Source organism: Acipenser ruthenus, chromosome 32 (assembly GCF_902713425.1).
Source record: "Acipenser ruthenus chromosome 32, fAciRut3.2 maternal haplotype, whole genome shotgun sequence".
In the NCBI taxonomy this organism is placed as follows: Eukaryota; Metazoa; Chordata; class Actinopteri; order Acipenseriformes; family Acipenseridae; genus Acipenser; species Acipenser ruthenus.
The window spans coordinates 1,450,156-1,469,372 of NC_081220.1; the positions used below are offsets into that span (position 1 = coordinate 1,450,156).

Here is a 19,217-nt window from a genome sequence, read left to right on the forward strand (position 1 = left end):
AAAAAAAACATTTGTTGAGAACCGCATTTGGGAGAAAACAACAGTTTCGAAACGCATTTGTAAAGGCATCGGATTCTATTATGGTGTTGCCGAGCTGTTGAACGTTTCTCATTACAGGTTTACTGGATTGCCAAAAAGAATGCTACCTCGAAACACTTGCCTTGTCAAGCCGAAATAGCTCAGTTGGGAGAGCGTTAGACTGAAGATCTAAAGGTCCCTGGTTCGATCCCGGGTTTCGGCAAACAACAAGACGATATTTGTTTTGTATTATTTTGAACTACAAAAAAAGAGCACATTTATCCTTCAGCGTAATTGGATGAAATAACAGCGTATCAGAGTGCCATTTTCTAATGTGATTAAGAAATGCAAAAAGCATCGTCCCTGGGTGGGCTTGAACCACCAACCTTTCGGTTAACAGCCGAACGCGCTAACCGATTGCGCCACAGAGACCAACCTGTTAAGCCGCCAAAGCATACGGGCGTGATTAGCAAGGCGAGATGCTGCAGAACGTGATCGAGGGAGCAGAACACAGCAGAACCTGAGATCACATCTAAGATGAAAGCAAGATGGGGCAGGAAAGTCTATGTAATCCTTTATGGCAGCACAGCATATGTCGTTTTGTTAGATAACAGCCTGGGAGACAACAGAGCAGTGTGTGTAAATAGCTACAATGGAAACCATATACTTACGACTTAATTTTGATACAGAACTGTGGTCATGTGTAATCTGTTTTCATTATGATAATAAAGCTAGAGTTCAGTGGATTATATTTGGAATGTTTGGTTCTGTCTTTCAGTATATTCTCAAATAAGATGACAAATTAATAGCTCAGTTGGTTACAGTGAAAGTACCATGCACCAGTCAGCCCGGCTAGCTCAGTCGTTAGAGCATGAGACTCTTAATCTCAGGGTCGTGGGTTCGAGCCCCACGTTGGGCGTCCTTTTTAAATACAAATTGAAGATGTTTCTTCGAGACAACGGAGCAATGTCTGATTCTGTTCACATTGTATACAGTATTGCAACAAAATTACTTATTGGTCATTGTCAAATAGCAATTGCTATTGTAAAATGCATGCATCGTTTATAGCTATAACGATATTGAAATAAATAATCTAACTTTTTGGGTTGACTTCAATCCGATTCTTTTTTTTACAATTGTCTTAACATCATTCATGGAGCAACAGTTGGTATGTGCGTAAACCCAATCGGGCCTTGATACGAGAACCCTAGTGTGTGCTGAAATAAATAATGCGGTTTTCTACATTAACAAATGCAGCTTATCAGAATGCCGAGTGGTCTAAGGCGCCAGATTCAAGGACTGTCTTTCCAAAGAATTTTGTGTTCTGGTCTCTGAATGGAGGCGTGGGTTCAAATCCCACTTTTGACAGTTCAATTTTACGTATTTTTAAATAGAATACATTTCTTTATTTTACTAGAAAAGATTGTTTTAAGGAAATCAACAGCTGATACCAAACTGTTGTCAGCACTCAATACCATTTTAATTTCCATTTTAAATCCGAATAAAATAGTGTTCCTAACACAAATTGCTTTTTTGTTGTAAACAGACTACTTGTTAACCTCACTGAAAATATTTTGTGTCCAAACATGTTATTTAACTTGATTGTTTTTATATTCCAAATAACATATTACTTGAAAAACATCGTCTACCACTGGATTGTGGTCTCAGGCTGGGATGCGAACCATTGAGAACAGTATAAACAATCTATTACTAGACGCAGCTTACAGGAGAAATGCCCTCGTTTAACATGCTAGGATGATCGACTTCGGCATTCTCCAACTGCTGTTTACATTTTCTAACACGTTATGAGGAAGAAAAATATTTTGTGTCCAAACATGTGTTATTTAGTTTGATTGTTTTAATATTCCACATAACATATTACTTTGAAAAACATAATATATTTTTTTAATACAGTCCTATTTGAGTATTTAAAATATGGTTACATTCAAATGCCAGCAACGGTGTGTTAATTTAACGAAGCGCCTAACGCCGCTCGGAACGTTCGCATTTTTAAATCCTAACGGTCTCTGCTCAGCTGAGTGGAATGTTCACGAGCCGGTTGCCTAGCAGCGTCTCCCCCTCCTTCTCTGCACCGCCCTCTCGCCCTCTCTCGTTGCTCCAGCTAGGAGTTCAAATTTAGCTTCGTTATATTAGCGCAACTCTTTACTAACTTTTACAAATTAGCTTATTAGGGGCTTCGTGTTTTTAAGATGGTTCAAGTGCAGTCCGGGCAGACTGACTGGAACATCATTACAGTATACCGCACTGCGCTCAGCTTTGTGTGGCGGCTGATACACAAAATAATGAACGACTGTTCATTATTTTGTGGCATACAAACATTTTCAAGATCGCAGTGGTGGTAATGTCACGGGTGTCGAATGTGTTGATTATTATTTTATTCAGTATTATCACTTATGATTTTTGAATTTTAATTGGATTGGTTTTCCTTTTTTTGCACAGTTTGTTTATTTGAATTATTGTTTTATTTTTGAGCATTAGATGCATTTTAATGTGTATTTGTTCACTTAACCATACGTCATCCACTCTCTGGTCCAGACCTCCTCTTAGGGCTCCTGTCCAGACGCCTGTTTGGACAGCCCTCTCCATAGGGTGCTGCGCTTCAGCTGAAGGCCTCAGGAGAGATCCTGATATCCTGACATAAACCACGAACGCAAAGGTTCTTGACAGTACCTCTTTTCAAATGTCTTCAATCACCAAGTTCCGCAGTCCTCCCAGAGTGAGTCCACGAAAAAAAATAACAAAACGAAACTGACACTGTCCGTGCACAAAAAAAAAACCCAACCACTCGCTGTCTAATCTCGTCCTCTTTATTTTCGTTTACTTCCCTCGGCTTCTCTCTCTTTCCTATTCCTGTATCTCCTCGTTCCATGCTCCCAGTCTCTTAGTTCCTCACCCTTTTAATACCTCAAAGCCCTTTTAATTCCAGGTGTGTACAGGTACCTGCAATTGTTTGGGGCGGGACCTGAGGTCCGTGTGCACCGTGCTTGTGATAAACAAAACAAAAAAATACTTTAATTACGAACTCCGTTTCACACGTGCACCAAACAAAATAGACAAATAGCAATCAACACAGCAAAAAACACAGTGCAAACATTAGATGAGAAAAGCCCCTTTGTGCCAGTGCGCATTCAGAGGAGACGCGCTGAGAGAATCCGTCTTCTGTGTCACTCAGTACTGCCAGCTTTTCCCTATTGGTGATATATTGGTCAGCATAGCTGCTTTCCAAGTAATTGACCAGAGACGATTCCCAGCCAGTACAACTGTGTTTATGCCCACGTTTCAAATAATGAAATTTATAAAAGCAAATCGCATTGTTTTATGTTTTCTTTACTTTTAAAGCTGAGAATCAAACACACTTCCGACAACTTAATAGCCCTGCTGGCTACGAACAGGTATTGAGTCGGCTGTTTCCCATGACCCTGGTGATACCGAGTGTTTTCCTAGTATCAGCGTCGGCATTACCATGTGTTTGGCATGCTTGCTGTACACTCTAGCATTGCATAATAAGCTGGCATTACACCAGGACTTCGTGGCGCAACGGTAGCGCGTCTGACTCCAGATCAGAAGGTTGCGTTTTCAAATCACGTCGAGTTCAAAGACGCCTTTGTTTTTATTCTGCACTATTTCATTTTTTAACGTGTTTGAATTTGACTGTTTCCGGACATTTATTTATACAATTTAGCCTACACAACATATTGATTGTATAGCGATCAAACAGAGATTTATTGTATTGCGATTCATTTTTATGTTTCATTTGATACTGCACAATAAATTAAAGTGAATCCGAAATTACTGTTGACCAGTCTTCATTGACACAGTTGGGTAATAAAGTCATATTAACACTTCCTTGCATGAGATAGAGAACATAGCTATAGAAATACTAGTTTTGAAGAAATTTAAAGTACAGCAAGTAATGATTGGTACCTTTAAGCTTAACAGACCTTTAAGAATTAACAACGACTTTCAATGTACACGTTTTAGAGCTCAGCGTTTGTTGAGGCAGTTCAAGCGCTGCACTTTCAGGCAGCCAGTTCCAGTATTTGCCTTTTGGACTTACTCTGGAAGGAATACAAAAAAAAAAAAAAAAAACATTTGTTGAGAACCGCATTTGGGAGAAAACAACAGTTTCGAAACGCATTTGTAAAGGCATCGGATTCTATTATGGTGTTGCCGAGCTGTTGAACGTTTCTCATTACAGGTTTACTGGATTGCCAAAAAGAATGCTACCTCGAAACACTTGCCTTGTCAAGCCGAAATAGCTCAGTTGGGAGAGCGTTAGACTGAAGATCTAAAGGTCCCTGGTTCGATCCCGGGTTTCGGCAAACAACAAGACGATATTTGTTTTGTATTATTTTGAACTACAAAAAAAGAGCACATTTATCCTTCAGCGTAATTGGATGAAATAACAGCGTATCAGAGTGCCATTTTCTAATGTGATTAAGAAATGCAAAAAGCATCGTCCCTGGGTGGGCTTGAACCACCAACCTTTCGGTTAACAGCCGAACGCGCTAACCGATTGCGCCACAGAGACCAACCTGTTAAGCCGCCAAAGCATACGGGCGTGATTAGCAAGGCGAGATGCTGCAGAACGTGATCGAGGGAGCAGAACACAGCAGAACCTGAGATCACATCTAAGATGAAAGCAAGATGGGGCAGGAAAGTCTATGTAATCCTTTATGGCAGCACAGCATATGTCGTTTTGTTAGATAACAGCCTGGGAGACAACAGAGCAGTGTGTGTAAATAGCTACAATGGAAACCATATACTTACGACTTAATTTTGATACAGAACTGTGGTCATGTGTAATCTGTTTTCATTATGATAATAAAGCTAGAGTTCAGTGGATTATATTTGGAATGTTTGGTTCTGTCTTTCAGTATATTCTCAAATAAGATGACAAATTAATAGCTCAGTTGGTTACAGTGAAAGTACCATGCACCAGTCAGCCCGGCTAGCTCAGTCGTTAGAGCATGAGACTCTTAATCTCAGGGTCGTGGGTTCGAGCCCCACGTTGGGCGTCCTTTTTAAATACAAATTGAAGATGTTTCTTCGAGACAACGGAGCAATGTCTGATTCTGTTCACATTGTATACAGTATTGCAACAAAATTACTTATTGGTCATTGTCAAATAGCAATTGCTATTGTAAAATGCATGCATCGTTTATAGCTATAACGATATTGAAATAAATAATCTAACTTTTTGGGTTGACTTCAATCCGATTCTTTTTTTTACAATTGTCTTAACATCATTCATGGAGCAACAGTTGGTATGTGCGTAAACCCAATCGGGCCTTGATACGAGAACCCTAGTGTGTGCTGAAATAAATAATGCGGTTTTCTACATTAACAAATGCAGCTTATCAGAATGCCGAGTGGTCTAAGGCGCCAGATTCAAGGACTGTCTTTCCAAAGAATTTTGTGTTCTGGTCTCTGAATGGAGGCGTGGGTTCAAATCCCACTTTTGACAGTTCAATTTTACGTATTTTTAAATAGAATACATTTCTTTATTTTACTAGAAAAGATTGTTTTAAGGAAATCAACAGCTGATACCAAACTGTTGTCAGCACTCAATACCATTTTAATTTCCATTTTAAATCCGAATAAAATAGTGTTCCTAACACAAATTGCTTTTTTGTTGTAAACAGACTACTTGTTAACCTCACTGAAAATATTTTGTGTCCAAACATGTTATTTAACTTGATTGTTTTTATATTCCAAATAACATATTACTTGAAAAACATCGTCTACCACTGGATTGTGGTCTCAGGCTGGGATGCGAACCATTGAGAACAGTATAAACAATCTATTACTAGACGCAGCTTACAGGAGAAATGCCCTCGTTTAACATGCTAGGATGATCGACTTCGGCATTCTCCAACTGCTGTTTACATTTTCTAACACGTTATGAGGAAGAAAAATATTTTGTGTCCAAACATGTGTTATTTAGTTTGATTGTTTTAATATTCCACATAACATATTACTTTGAAAAACATAATATATTTTTTTAATACAGTCCTATTTGAGTATTTAAAATATGGTTACATTCAAATGCCAGCAACGGTGTGTTAATTTAACGAAGCGCCTAACGCCGCTCGGAACGTTCGCATTTTTAAATCCTAACGGTCTCTGCTCAGCTGAGTGGAATGTTCACGAGCCGGTTGCCTAGCAGCGTCTCCCCCTCCTTCTCTGCACCGCCCTCTCGCCCTCTCTCGTTGCTCCAGCTAGGAGTTCAAATTTAGCTTCGTTATATTAGCGCAACTCTTTACTAACTTTTACAAATTAGCTTATTAGGGGCTTCGTGTTTTTAAGATGGTTCAAGTGCAGTCCGGGCAGACTGACTGGAACATCATTACAGTATACCGCACTGCGCTCAGCTTTGTGTGGCGGCTGATACACAAAATAATGAACGACTGTTCATTATTTTGTGGCATACAAACATTTTCAAGATCGCAGTGGTGGTAATGTCACGGGTGTCGAATGTGTTGATTATTATTTTATTCAGTATTATCACTTATGATTTTTGAATTTTAATTGGATTGGTTTTCCTTTTTTTGCATAGTTTGTTTATTTGAATTATTGTTTAATTTTTGAGCGTTAGATGCATTTTAATGTGTATTTGTTCACTTAACCATACGTCATACACTCTCTGGTCCAGACCTCCTCTTAGGGCTCCTGTCCAGACGCCTGTTTGGACAGCCCTCTCCATAGGGTGCTGCGCTTCAGCTGAAGGCCTCAGGAGAGATCCTGATATCCTGACATAAACCACGAACGCAAAGGTTCTTGTCAGTACCTCTTTTCAAATGTCTTCAATCACCAAGTTCCGCAGTCCTCCCAGAGTGAGTCCACGAAAAAAAATAACAAAACGAAACTGACACTGTCCGTGCACAAAAAAAAAACCCCAACCACTCGCTGTCTAATCTCGTCCTCTTTATTTTCGTTTACTTCCCTCGGCTTCTCTCTCTTTCCTATTCCGGTATCTCCTCGTTCCATGCTCCCAGTCTCTTAGTTCCTCACCCTTTTAATACCTCAAAGCCCTTTTAATTCCAGGTGTGTACAGGTACCTGCAATTGTTTGGGGCGGGACCTGAGGTCCGTGTGCACCGTGCTTGTGATAAACAAAACAAAAAGATACTTTAATTACGAACTCCGTTTCACCCGTGCACCAAACAAAATAGACAAATAGCAATCAACACAGTGCAAACATTAGATGAGAAAAGCCCCTTTGTGCCAGTGCGCATTCAGAGGAGACGCGCTGAGAGAATCCGTCTTCTGTGTCACTCAGTACTGCCAGCTTTTCCCTATTGGTGATATATTGGTCAGCATAGCTGCTTTCCAAGTAATTGACCAGAGACGATTCCCAGCCAGTACAACTGTGTTTATGCCCACGTTTCAAATAATGAAATTTATAAAAGCAAATCGCATTGTTTTATGTTTTCTTTACTTTTAAAGCTGAGAATCAAACACACTTCCGACAACTTAATAGCCCTGCTGGCTACGAACACATATTGAGTCGGCTGTTTCCCATGACCCTGGTGATACCGAGTGTTTTCCTAGTATCAGCGTCGGCATTACCATGTGTTTGGCATGCTTGCTGTACACTCTAGCATTGCATAATAAGCTGGCATTACACCAGGACTTCGTGGCGCAACGGTAGCGCGTCTGACTCCAGATCAGAAGGTTGCGTGTTCAAATCACGTCAAGGTCAAAGACGCCTTTGTTTTTATTCTGCACTATTTCATTTTTTAACGTGTTTGAATTTGACTGTTTCCGGACATTTATTTATACAATTTAGCCTACACAACATATTGATTGTATAGCGATCAAACAGAGATTTATTGTATTGCGATTCATTTTTATGTTTCATTTGATACAGCACAATAAACTAAAGTGAATCCGAAATTACTGTTGACCAGTCTTCATTGACACAGTTAGGTAATAAAGTTATATTAACACTTCCTTGCATGAGATAGAGAACATAGCTATAGAAATACTAGTTTTGAAGAAATTTAAAGTACAGCAAGTAATGATTGGTACCTTTAAGCTTAACAGACCTTTAAGAATTAACAACGACTTTCAATGTACACGTTTTAGAGCTCAGCGTTTGTTGAGGCAGTTCAAGCGCTGCACTTTCAGGCAGCCAGTTCCAGTGTTTGCCTTTTGGACTTACTCTGGAAGGAATACAAAAAAAAAAAAAAACATTTGTTGAGAACCGCATTTGGGAGAAAACAACAGTTTCGAAACGCATTTGTAAAGGCATCGGATTCTATTATGGTGTTGCCGAGCTGTTGAACGTTTCTCATTACAGGTTTACTGGATTGCCAAAAAGAATGCTACCTCGAAACACTTGCCTTGTCAAGCCGAAATAGCTCAGTTGGGAGAGCGTTAGACTGAAGATCTAAAGGTCCCTGGTTCGATCCCGGGTTTCGGCAAACAACAAGACGATATTTGTTTTGTATTATTTTGAACTACAAAAAAAGAGCACATTTATCCTTCAGCGTAATTGGATGAAATAACAGCGTATCAGAGTGCCATTTTCTAATGTGATTAAGAAATGCAAAAAGCATCGTCCCTGTGTGGGCTCGAACCACCAACCTTTCAGTTAACAGCCGAACGCGCTAACCGATTGCGCCACAGAGACCAACCTGTTAAGCCGCCAAAGCATACGGGAGTGATTAGCAAGGCGAGATGCTGCAGAACGTGATCGAGGGAGCAGAACACAGCAGAACCTGAGATCACATCTAAGATGAAAGCAAGATGGGGCAGGAAAGTCTATGTAATCCTTTAAGGCAGCACAGCATATGTCGTTTTGTTAGATAACACCCTGGGAGACAACAGAGCAGTGTGTGTAAATAGCTACAATGGAAACCATATACTTACGACTTAATTTTGATACAGAACTGTGGTCATGTGTAATCTGTTTTCATTATGATAATAAAGCTAGAGTTCAGTGGATTATATTTGGAATCTTTGGTTCTGTCATTCAGTATATTCTCAAATAAGATGACAAATTAATAGCTCAGTTGGTTACAGTGAAAGTACCATGCACCAGTCAGCCCGGCTAGCTCAGTCGGTAGAGCATGAGACTCTTAATCTCAGGGTCGTGGGTTCGAGCCCCACGTTGGGCGTCCTTTTTAAATACAAATTGAAGATGGAGCAATGTCTGATTCTGTTCACATTGTATACAGTATTGCAACAAAATTACTCATTGGTCATTGTCATATAACTATTGCTATAACGATATTGAAATAAATAATCTAACTTTTTGGGTTGACTTCAATCCGATTCTTTTTTTTACAATTGTCTTAACATCATTTATGGAGCAACAGTTGGTATGTGCGTAAACCCAATCGGGCCTTGATACTAGAACCCTAGTGTGTGCTGAAATAAATAATGCGGTTTTCTACATTAACAAATGCAGCTTATCAGAATGCCGAGTGGTCTAAGGCGCCAGATTCAAGGACTCTGTCTTTCCAAAGAATTTTGTGTTCTGGTCTCTGAATGGAGGCGTGGTTTCAAATCCCACTTTTGACAGTTCAATTTTACGTATTTTTAAATAGAATACATTTCTTTATTTTACTAGAAAAGATTGTTTTAAGGAAATCAACAGCTGATACCAAACTGTTGTCAGCACTCAATACCATTTTAATTTCCATTTTAAATCCGAATAAAATAGTGTTCCTAACACAAATTGCATTTTTGTTGTAAACAGACTACTTGTTAACCTCACTGAAAATATTTTGTGTCCAAACATGTTATTTAACTTGATTGTTTTAATATTCCAAATAACATATTACTTGAAAAACATCGTCTACCACTGGATCGTGGTCTCAGGCTGGGATGCGAACCATTGAGAACAGTATAAACAATCTATTACTAGACGCAGCTTACAGGAGAAATCCCCTCGTTTAACATGCTAGGATGATCCCTACCGTATGCTTTGGCGGCTTAACAGGGTGGTCTCTGTGGCGCAATCGGTTAGCGCGTTCGGCTGTTAACCGGAAGGTTGGTGGTTCAAGCCCACCCAGGGATGGTGCTGTCTGTATTTCTTAATCACATTAGAAAATGGCATTCTGATAAGTTGTTATTTCTTCCATTTACACTGAAGAAAAAAATATGCTTTGTTTGTTAGTTCAAAATAAAAACAGTTTTGCTGTTTGCCAAAACCCGGGATTGAACCAGGGACCTTTAGATCTTCAGTTTTACGCGGTGCCAACTGCGCTATTTCGACTTGACAAAGCTAGTGTTTCGAGATAGCATTCTTTTTGTCGATCGCCTTTTTGTCAGTCCAGTAAACCTGTGTATTATGAGAAACGTTCAACAGCTCAGCAACACCATAATAGAATCCTGACAAGCTGCGTTTGTTACAGTAGAAAACCGCATTATTTATTTCAGCACAGTCTAGGGTTGTCTATTGTATCAAGGCCCAATTGGGTTTATTACGCACATACAAACTGTTGCTCCATGAAAGATGTAATGACAATTGTAAAAAAAGAGACGGATTGAGCCAACCCAAAAAAGTAAGATTATTTATTTCAATATCGTTATAGGTGTAAATGATGCACTCATTTTACAATAGCAATTGCTATATGACAGTGACCAATAACTAATTTTGTTGCAATCCTGTATACAATGTGAACAGAATCAGACATTGATCAGTTGCCTCGAAGAAACTTCTACAATTTGTGTTTAAAAAGGATGCCCAACGTGGGGCTCGAACCAACTACCCTGAGCTTGAGAGTCTCACGCACTACTGACTGAGCTAGCCAGGCTGACTGATGGCAAATTCTTTCACTCTAACCAACTGAGCTATTAATTTGTCGTCTCAGAATACTGAAAACAGATTCCAAATATAATCCACTGAACGTCACCAGAAACAGCTTTGATGACACAAAGTCGTATGACACGAACCCTAAGAATGTTATTCCAGATTCATTGTCGCTTAGAAACAACTGCAGCCTCCCTGCCTCAATACAAATAATACCAATACAAAAATCGAATTACATGTATTTAGTCTACAGGAACCAGGGACCGAGGCAGATAGGTAAGTTCCTGCTTCAAGTAATTTTTAAATTAACTCCATTCAGTTCCATTATAAGGTGGTGTTTGAATTAGCTGAGTTAGTGTGTGATTAGTACCAGGTGAGTGGTTAAATTGATTAGAAGTTGATTTGCTATTTGATTGGTTTCCACACAGTTTAGTTGGTTCTTTTGCCACGCAGTTGTTATATATATATATATATATATATATATATATATATATATATATATATATATATATATATATATATACTACCGGTCAAAAGTTTTAGAACACCTCAATTTTTCCAGTTTTTATTGAAATTTACGCAGTTTAATGTCTCAATGTACTCTGAAATTAAAGCATAGAACAAATAAGCAATTGGAAATAACAAAGAAATCATGGAATCGTTTTGTTTAACAAAATTTAATCTAAATTTTTGACTCATCAAAGTAGCCACCTTTTGCAGATATAACAGCCGAACACACTCGTGGCATTCTTTCTACAATGGAAATCAAATATTGTTCGGAAAGTTCTTCCCAACACTGTTGCAGAAGTTCCCACAAATGTGTTGCACTTGTAGGTTGCTTTGCTTTCACCCTTCTGTCCAGTTCATCTCAAACCAGCTCGATGGGGTTTAAGTCTGGAGACTGTGCTGGCCATTCCATGATTTGAAGCCTACCGTCTTGTTCTTTTCTTCTAAGGTAGTTCTGATATAGCCTGGAGGTATGTTTTGGGTCATTATCTTGCTGTAGGATGAACCCCTGACCAACTAGGCGTATACCAGAGGGTATTGCATGGCGCTGCAAAATGCTGTGGTAGCAGTTTTGGTTCAGGGTGCCACTCACTCTGTGCAAGTCGCCGACTCTGGATCCAGCACAAGAGCCCCAGACCATCACACTTCCTCCTCCATGTTTGACAGTTGGTGTCACACACCGCGGAACCATCCTTTCGCCTACTCGACGGCGTACAAAAAACCCTGCATGATGAACCGAAGATTTCAAATTTTGATTCATCGGTACATAAGACCATCTTCCAGTCTTCAATATTATTATTATTTATTTCTTAGCAGACGCCCTTATCCAGGGCGACTTACAATTGTTACAAGATATCACATTATACATTATTTCACATTATACAGATATCACATTATTTTATATACAATTACCCATTTATACAGTTGGGTTTTTACTGGAGCAATCTAGGTAAAGTACCTTGCTCAAGGGTACAACAGCAGTGTCCCCCACTGGGGATTGAACCCACAACCCTCCGGTCTAGAGTCCAGAACCCTAACCACTACTCCACACTGCTGCCCAGTAGTCCACTGGCGGTGCTTCATGGCCCAGGCAAGCCTCTTTTCTTATTTTGCCATCTTAGCAATGGCTTTCTTACTGCCACTCGACCTGTCAAGCTGTGCTTGAAGCTGTTGTCCTGTGAGCCGCCTATCACGCAAGCTGTTGACTCTCAGAAACTTGTCTTCTGATTCTGTTGTGGCTTTGGGTCTGCCAGACCTCTTCCTGTCAGAGTTTCCTCCAGTTTCCAAGTGCCTTTTGATGGTGTAGGAAACTGTACTCACTGACACCTTGGCTTTCTTTGCAATTTCTCTAAAGGAAAGACCTACAATTTTAAGGGTTATAATGGTCTGTCTGAAGTATACTACTTCCTGCAGTACAATACTGTCCAAATAATGCTTAAGAGGGTGTAGTAACACAGTCTGTTCCAACACTGCTTTTATACAGACAGAGGGTTTGTAAGTAATCAACAAAAGTTGGGACACCTGTAGGAATTGTTAGCATCAACTTTCAAGGCTTAATTTACTTCCATTGCTGCAGAACAGCAGTAAGTTGTTAACCCATTACTTGTTCCCTGAAAAAGGCCTTTTTGTATAACTCTGAAATGTACATTATTTTTCAGTTTTTGGTAACCTAAACTTTTTTTTTTTAACCTCTGGCAGTTTACCGCTTACCTTTGTACCATTTCAGGTTATTCACTGGACTTGAACTGCTTAAATTTCAATAAAAACTGGAAAAATGGGGGTGTTCTAAAACATTTGACCGGTAGTGTATATATATATATATATATATATATATATATATATATATATATATATATATATTAGGCAGCCTATTTCCACGCCAGCAAGAAGTGCCAGCAAACAGAAGAGCCTCAACAAAAGAGCTGGGAGTCTAGCTGTGGGAGTCTAGCTGTGGGAGTCTAGCTGTGGGAATGCAGCGAGGGGAGGCCTGCGCTGAGATGCTGTTCGAATAGATCCGAACCTAACAGCGCTCTGGAAGAAGCCATCTACTAGTCAGGTCTGTACCCTCCACCCCACCGCTCCCACTGTGCCTATTTGTCTTACCTGTCCTGCTGTGACTGTCTCTCACATCCCTGTTCTGTCCTCTCGTCCTCGTCCTCTGCCCTCTCTCCGCCGATGCTCCTCCAACCCCTCTAACCTCATCCCTCTGCCTCTCCCCCCCCTCCCGCACACTCTCTGGTGCACTCTGGAACTGTCACTCTTCTGCTAACAAAGCTGATTTCATCTCTGCCTTTGCCTCCCACCTGTCTCTCTCGATTTCCTTGCTCTCACTGAAAACTGGCTGTCCCCTGATAACACTGTAACTCCTGCTGCCCTGTCCTCTCTCTACGTCCTGTCCCATACTGTCACTGGACAGGGAGGTGGGACTGGTCTTCTCCTCTCACCCTCCTTACTCTTTTCGGTCCCCTCCGACCTCTCCTCACTCTCTTTTAATACCTTTGAATTTCATACTGTCCAACTAACCTCTCCCTGTGAACTCCTGTTAATTGTACTGTACCGTCCCACTGAACCTCTCGCTCACTTTCTAGATGAACTTGACTATCTACTCTCCTCTGTCCTCTCTGTCTACCCCAACTGTCCTGTTAGGTGACTTCAGTATCCATCTCTCCAACCCCAGCCACTCTGCCGGATTCCTCCCTCTCCTTCACTCCTTCGACTTCTGTCTCTCTCCACCCCCCCCTACCCACAAAGCTGGCTGTCAACTGGACCTCACCCTCTCTTTTTCTCTGTCTCTCCCCTCTCTCCCTGCTCCTCCTACCCCCACTGTCACCTCTTGTTGTAACCTCCGCTCTCTCTCCCCCTGTGTCCTTGCCTCCACTGCTCTCTCTCACCTCCCTCCTATCGACTCCTTCACACAACTCTCCGTAGACTCTGCTACCTCCACCCTCTTCTCCCTCCTCCCTCGACTCCCTCTGTCCCCTCACCTCCCGACCTGCTCGCCCCTCCTCTCCCCAACCCTGGCTCTCCTCTGCGCTCCGCTCAGCAAGAATCACATCTGCTGAAAAGAAATGGAAGAGAACCAACTCCCTGCTGCCCTAGACCTTTACCGCACTCTCCTCTCCTCCTTCTCCTCTACCCTCTCCTCTGCTAAATGTACTTATTTCCAATCTGTAATCCAAGCCTCCACTAACAACCCAAGTAAACTATTCTCTACCTTCTCCTCCCTCCTAAACCCTCCCCCTCCTCTATCTCCTCTGATGACTTTGCCTCTTTCTTCTCTTCTAAAATCTCAGATATCCGCAAACTCTTTAACACCACTTCCTCCCCCGCACCCCCTCCTACTCCAACCCCTACACCAACTGCATCCTCTACTAACTCACCCTCCTTCTCCAGCTTCTCTCCCCTCTCAGACTCTGACCTCTCCTCCCTGCTCCAGGGTCACAAACCCACCACGTGTGCCCTGGACCCCCTCCTTACTCACCTCTTTCAAGCTGCTGCTCCTGCTCTACTTCCCTTCATCTCCTCCCTTCTCAACACATTATTATTTTATTATTATTATTATTTGTTTATTTAGCAGACACCTTTATCCAAGGCGACTTACAGAGACTATGGTGTGTGAACTATGCATCAGCAGAGTCACTTACAGTTACGTCTCACTCGAAAGACGGAGCACAAGGAGGTTAAGTGACTTATTCAGGTTCACACAATGAGTCAGTGGCTGAGGTGGGAGTTGAACTGGGGACGTCCTAGTTACAAGCCCCTTTCTTTAACCACTGGACCACACAGCATCTTATCTCTCCTTTCTGGTCTCTTTCCCTCTGCCTTCAAACAAGCCTCTATCACTTCCCTCCTCAAAAAACCTTCCCTCAACCCCACCTCCCTCCAGAGCTACCGTCCTCTCCAAAACCCTCTAGCAGACTGTACACCGCCAGCTCTCTACTTTCATGTCCAAACACTCTCTGCTCGACCCTCTCCAATATGGCTTCCACTCTGCTCACTCCACTAAAACCACCCTCCTGTCTGTCACCAACTCACTAAAGTCTGCCCGAGCTGCCTCTCTCTCCTCTGTCCTAATTCTCCTCGACCTCTCTGCTGCCTTTGACACTGTTGATCACACTATTCTACTATCCTGTCTCGCTAACCTGGGGATCTCTGGCACTGTTCTGGCCTGGTTCTCCTCCTACCTCTCCAACCGCACTTAGCAGGTAACCTGACGTGGAGCAACATCCACACCTCGCCCTCTCTGAACAGGAGTCCCCCAAGGGTCAGTCGGGTCCTCTCCTGTTCTCTCTCTACACCCGCTCCCTGGGTCCCCTCATTGCATCCTATGGTTTCTCATACCATTGCTATGCTGATGATGCTCAGATTTTCCTCTCCTCCCCACCTCTGACTCCACCATCCCCTCCTGTATCTCTTCCTGTCTGTCTGTTATCTCCTCCTGGATGCACCTGCATCACCTCAAACTCAACCTGTCTAAATCTGACCTCCTGTACTTTCCCAACTTTCATTGGCTCATGATCACCGTTCTCATCCAGTTCAAGACTCTTGTACTAGCCTACAGATGCCTTGACCAGACTGCACCCAGCTACCTCCAGACCCTCATCTCTCCCTACACCCCCACTCGACCTCTCCGCTCCGCCTGCACTAGAAGACTTGCTCTACCTCCTCTACGATCCCCTGCCTCCAGAGCCCACTCCTTCTCCACCCTCGCCCTGCAGTGGTGGAATGACCTTCCTACAGATGTCAGGACTGCCCAGTCCCTTACCACATTCCGGTGCCTCCTTAAGACTCACCTATTCAGACAGCACCTGTAGAACTCCTCTGTTTTTCGCCTGGGACACTATCACCCTTCCTTAAATGCACTTTACTTGCTCCCTATTTTACTGCATTTAATCCTGTATTTCAGAGTACTGTAATCTGCCAAGTGTTTAATCTGTAGTATTTTGTATTTAATCAGATCCTGATGTAACTATCACTGACACTGTTATCTGCTGTATTATTGAATTGGATTTTGTCACAATTGTACTTGCTTGAACCAAAAGTATTATTACTTGTACTGTGATACTTGAAATGTATTTGCTTACGATTGTAAGTCGCCCTGGATAAGGGTGTCTGCTAATAAATAATAATAATAATAATAATAATAATAATAATAATAATAATAATAATAATAATAATAATAATAATAATAATAATAATAATAATGGTAATGTTGTCCGTATCCTCCTTTGTAAAAACTTGTGAAAAGTGATCATTTCATATATTTGCTATTTTTGTTTTCTTTGTCTATGATTTTGCCATTTGTATCTCTTAGACATTTAACCTCCTCTTTGAATGTTCTCTTGCTGTTATAATATTGGACAAACATTTTGGAATTGGTTTTAGCCCCCTAAGCAATGTTCATTTGTATCTATCTCTCTTGGCCTTTCTAACTTCCTTTTTGAATTGTGTTTGCAGTTCCAATTAGGAGGAGTGGCAAACACTGTTGCAGCAGCAAAGGTCATTCAAAATGATCTAGACAGCATTCAGAACTGGGCAGACACATTGCAAATGACATTTAATAGAGAAAAGTGTAAGGTACTGCAAACAGGCAATACATTTCTTCCCCCTTCCTTTCTATATTGGTTAATTGGGGGCTCTAGTTTTTTTTTTCTTTTTTAACATCACTGAGTCCCTTGTCCCTGTGCAACCACAATGTAGAAACATATAGAGAATGTATGGGATTGGTCAATAAACATCACTGCTGTTTCTCTTAAAGCATGTTTATTTATTTCTAATACTGGACCTACCCTGTCTTAATACTGTATTACATTCTGAATATGAATATAGCTGAATTATTAATTGTTGATAATACTTAGAATACCAGATACATATTAACATTAAAAAGCAATACATGTGATTTATTTAACAGTTGTTCATTATTTTGTGTATCAGCCGCCACACAAAGCTGAGCGCAGTGCGGTATACTGTAATGATGTTCCAGTCAGTCTGTCCGGACTGCACCTGAACCATCTTAAAAACACGAAGCTTCTAATAAGCTAATTTGTAAAAGTTAGTAAAGAGTTGCGCTAATATAACGAAGCTAAATTTGAACTCCTAGCTGGAGCAACGAGAGAGGGCGAGAGGGCGGGGCAGAGAAGGAGGGGGAGACGCTGCTAGGCAACCGGCTCGTGAACATTCCACTCAGCTGAGCAGAGACCGTTAGGATTTAAAAATGCGAACGTTCCGAGCGGCGTTAGGCGCTTCGTTAAATTAACACACCGTTGCTGGCATTTTAAATTTAGAAGAAAACCATATTTTAAATACTGAAATAGCACTGTAAAAAAACACTTTACTTCACTTCCATACCGTTTTCCAACAAATAAAAAGAAGTGCGTATTTATAATAAGTATATTTGTTATGATATTAAGACTAAACAAATGTGCTACAGTTTGGTGTATAATTTATTCATTTATTAAATGTTGTAGTATTTCTTTTTTAATATAGTATTGTTTTCACAAAATAACATCCATACATTATCAGTTCATCTAGAGTAATCAAATCACAAATATTACTCGTCAGTAATTCATACATAGACACGCTGTGGTAACTTCAAGAAGTTAAAATGTAAGGCTGGATTCAAGTTTAACCAAATAAATAAGTAAATACATTAATAACGACATGAAACAAAAATACGTTTTGGTAGCTCATACGTAGGCCTATTTAAATTACAAAATGCGACCTGTTTTAGAAATTGATTTATATACTACCTGCCATTTAAATCTAAATTATATTTAAAACTGTTTGAGGGGCAGACTAGCATAGATGATTTCTAAAATCCATTAATATGTTAAACTATAACACCACATTAGCACTCTGAGAAATATAGAAATTATTCATTTGTAAAGAATTAGCTGTGGGATTATAATCAGAATTATGGATGCATGGATTTTTGATTAAAATATACCCACATGTATTTCTTTCATGTCATAATTTATTTATTAATTTCATTTTAACCTCTTGCTGGTGCCACGGCTTGTCTCTGTATCAATTCACTGATATTTGAGGTTTTGTTTAGTACACACTAGCAGGTGATCTGATAATCTTATTGATGTTATTTTGTGAAAACAATAACACGTTAATACTGTGCTACAAAAAATGACTCGCCGTGTTGTAACTTGTGCGGGTGATGTCATGGGTTGTCATGGCAGCGCCGATCATCACGGGAGTGGTTATCAGTGGTTGTCGGAGAAACGCTGGAGTTCCGCTGGCTTCCGAGGTATCCAACCCGAATATCTAAATCAATACAGTGACAACAAAGGAATGTGACATATAAACCTAATGACTACATTAATGAAGCAGTAATACACGACAGGGTGTGTGTGTTATCATGAGGTAATATCACCACGCCTTGGGTGCGTTGGGAGGCACGAGACGAAGTCGAGTTCTTCAACCGCCCAGGAAGTGGTGATATATCTCATGATAACACACAGACCCTGGAGTGTATTATTGCTATTATTAAATGGGCCTAGGAGTGTGTTGTTGACAAATAAAGACTTTAAACCTTAGTTTAATAATTTTTATTTGTGAAACCATCCACTGAGAGAAGTAGTTCTACAGTAACTAAAAATGGTTATAGTAACAATTAAATATTTGATTTTAAACTTTTGTAGAATATTTTCTTTTTCAGGGCTTCTCTAATAGTTTTTTGTTCATTCTTTGTAGATATTGAACTGGATCATTTTTTCAAAGTGTATTGTGGGTTTTGTCCAGTAGATGGAGCTGCTGCTGCTGTGATGTTTTGTTTAGCAGAATGCAGTTCACGTACCGTGTTATAAACGGGACGGCGCTGCACAGAGTGGTACAAACTGTGCAATTAAAATCTCCGGTAGTACTACAGACGGGCCGCCGATAGTCATCTCTGATTA

The 19,217-nt window shown here is 40.7% G+C and overlaps 9 non-coding genes across 9 annotated transcripts; 7 read left to right on the forward strand and 2 right to left on the reverse strand.

Annotated features, from left to right (window-relative positions):
- Window positions 1-168: 168 nt before the first annotated feature.
- trnaf-gaa (transfer RNA phenylalanine (anticodon GAA)) lies at window positions 169-241 on the forward strand. Its single transcript has one exon. It is a non-coding gene; the product is annotated as a tRNA-Phe (tRNA).
- A 135-nt stretch (window positions 242-376) lies between these two features.
- On the reverse strand, window positions 377-450 carry trnan-guu (transfer RNA asparagine (anticodon GUU)). Its single transcript has one exon. It is a non-coding gene; the product is annotated as a tRNA-Asn (tRNA).
- Window positions 451-864: 414 nt separating this feature from the next.
- Window positions 865-937, forward strand: trnak-cuu (transfer RNA lysine (anticodon CUU)). Its single transcript has one exon. It is a non-coding gene; the product is annotated as a tRNA-Lys (tRNA).
- Window positions 938-4,288: 3,351 nt separating this feature from the next.
- trnaf-gaa (transfer RNA phenylalanine (anticodon GAA)) lies at window positions 4,289-4,361 on the forward strand. Its single transcript has one exon. It is a non-coding gene; the product is annotated as a tRNA-Phe (tRNA).
- Window positions 4,362-4,496: 135 nt separating this feature from the next.
- Window positions 4,497-4,570, reverse strand: trnan-guu (transfer RNA asparagine (anticodon GUU)). Its single transcript has one exon. It is a non-coding gene; the product is annotated as a tRNA-Asn (tRNA).
- Window positions 4,571-4,984: 414 nt separating this feature from the next.
- Window positions 4,985-5,057, forward strand: trnak-cuu (transfer RNA lysine (anticodon CUU)). Its single transcript has one exon. It is a non-coding gene; the product is annotated as a tRNA-Lys (tRNA).
- A 2,614-nt stretch (window positions 5,058-7,671) lies between these two features.
- trnaw-cca (transfer RNA tryptophan (anticodon CCA)) lies at window positions 7,672-7,743 on the forward strand. The gene has a single exon. It is a non-coding gene; the product is annotated as a tRNA-Trp (tRNA).
- A 651-nt stretch (window positions 7,744-8,394) lies between these two features.
- Window positions 8,395-8,467, forward strand: trnaf-gaa (transfer RNA phenylalanine (anticodon GAA)). The gene has a single exon. It is a non-coding gene; the product is annotated as a tRNA-Phe (tRNA).
- A 623-nt stretch (window positions 8,468-9,090) lies between these two features.
- Window positions 9,091-9,163, forward strand: trnak-cuu (transfer RNA lysine (anticodon CUU)). The gene has a single exon. It is a non-coding gene; the product is annotated as a tRNA-Lys (tRNA).
- Window positions 9,164-19,217: the final 10,054 nt, after the last annotated feature.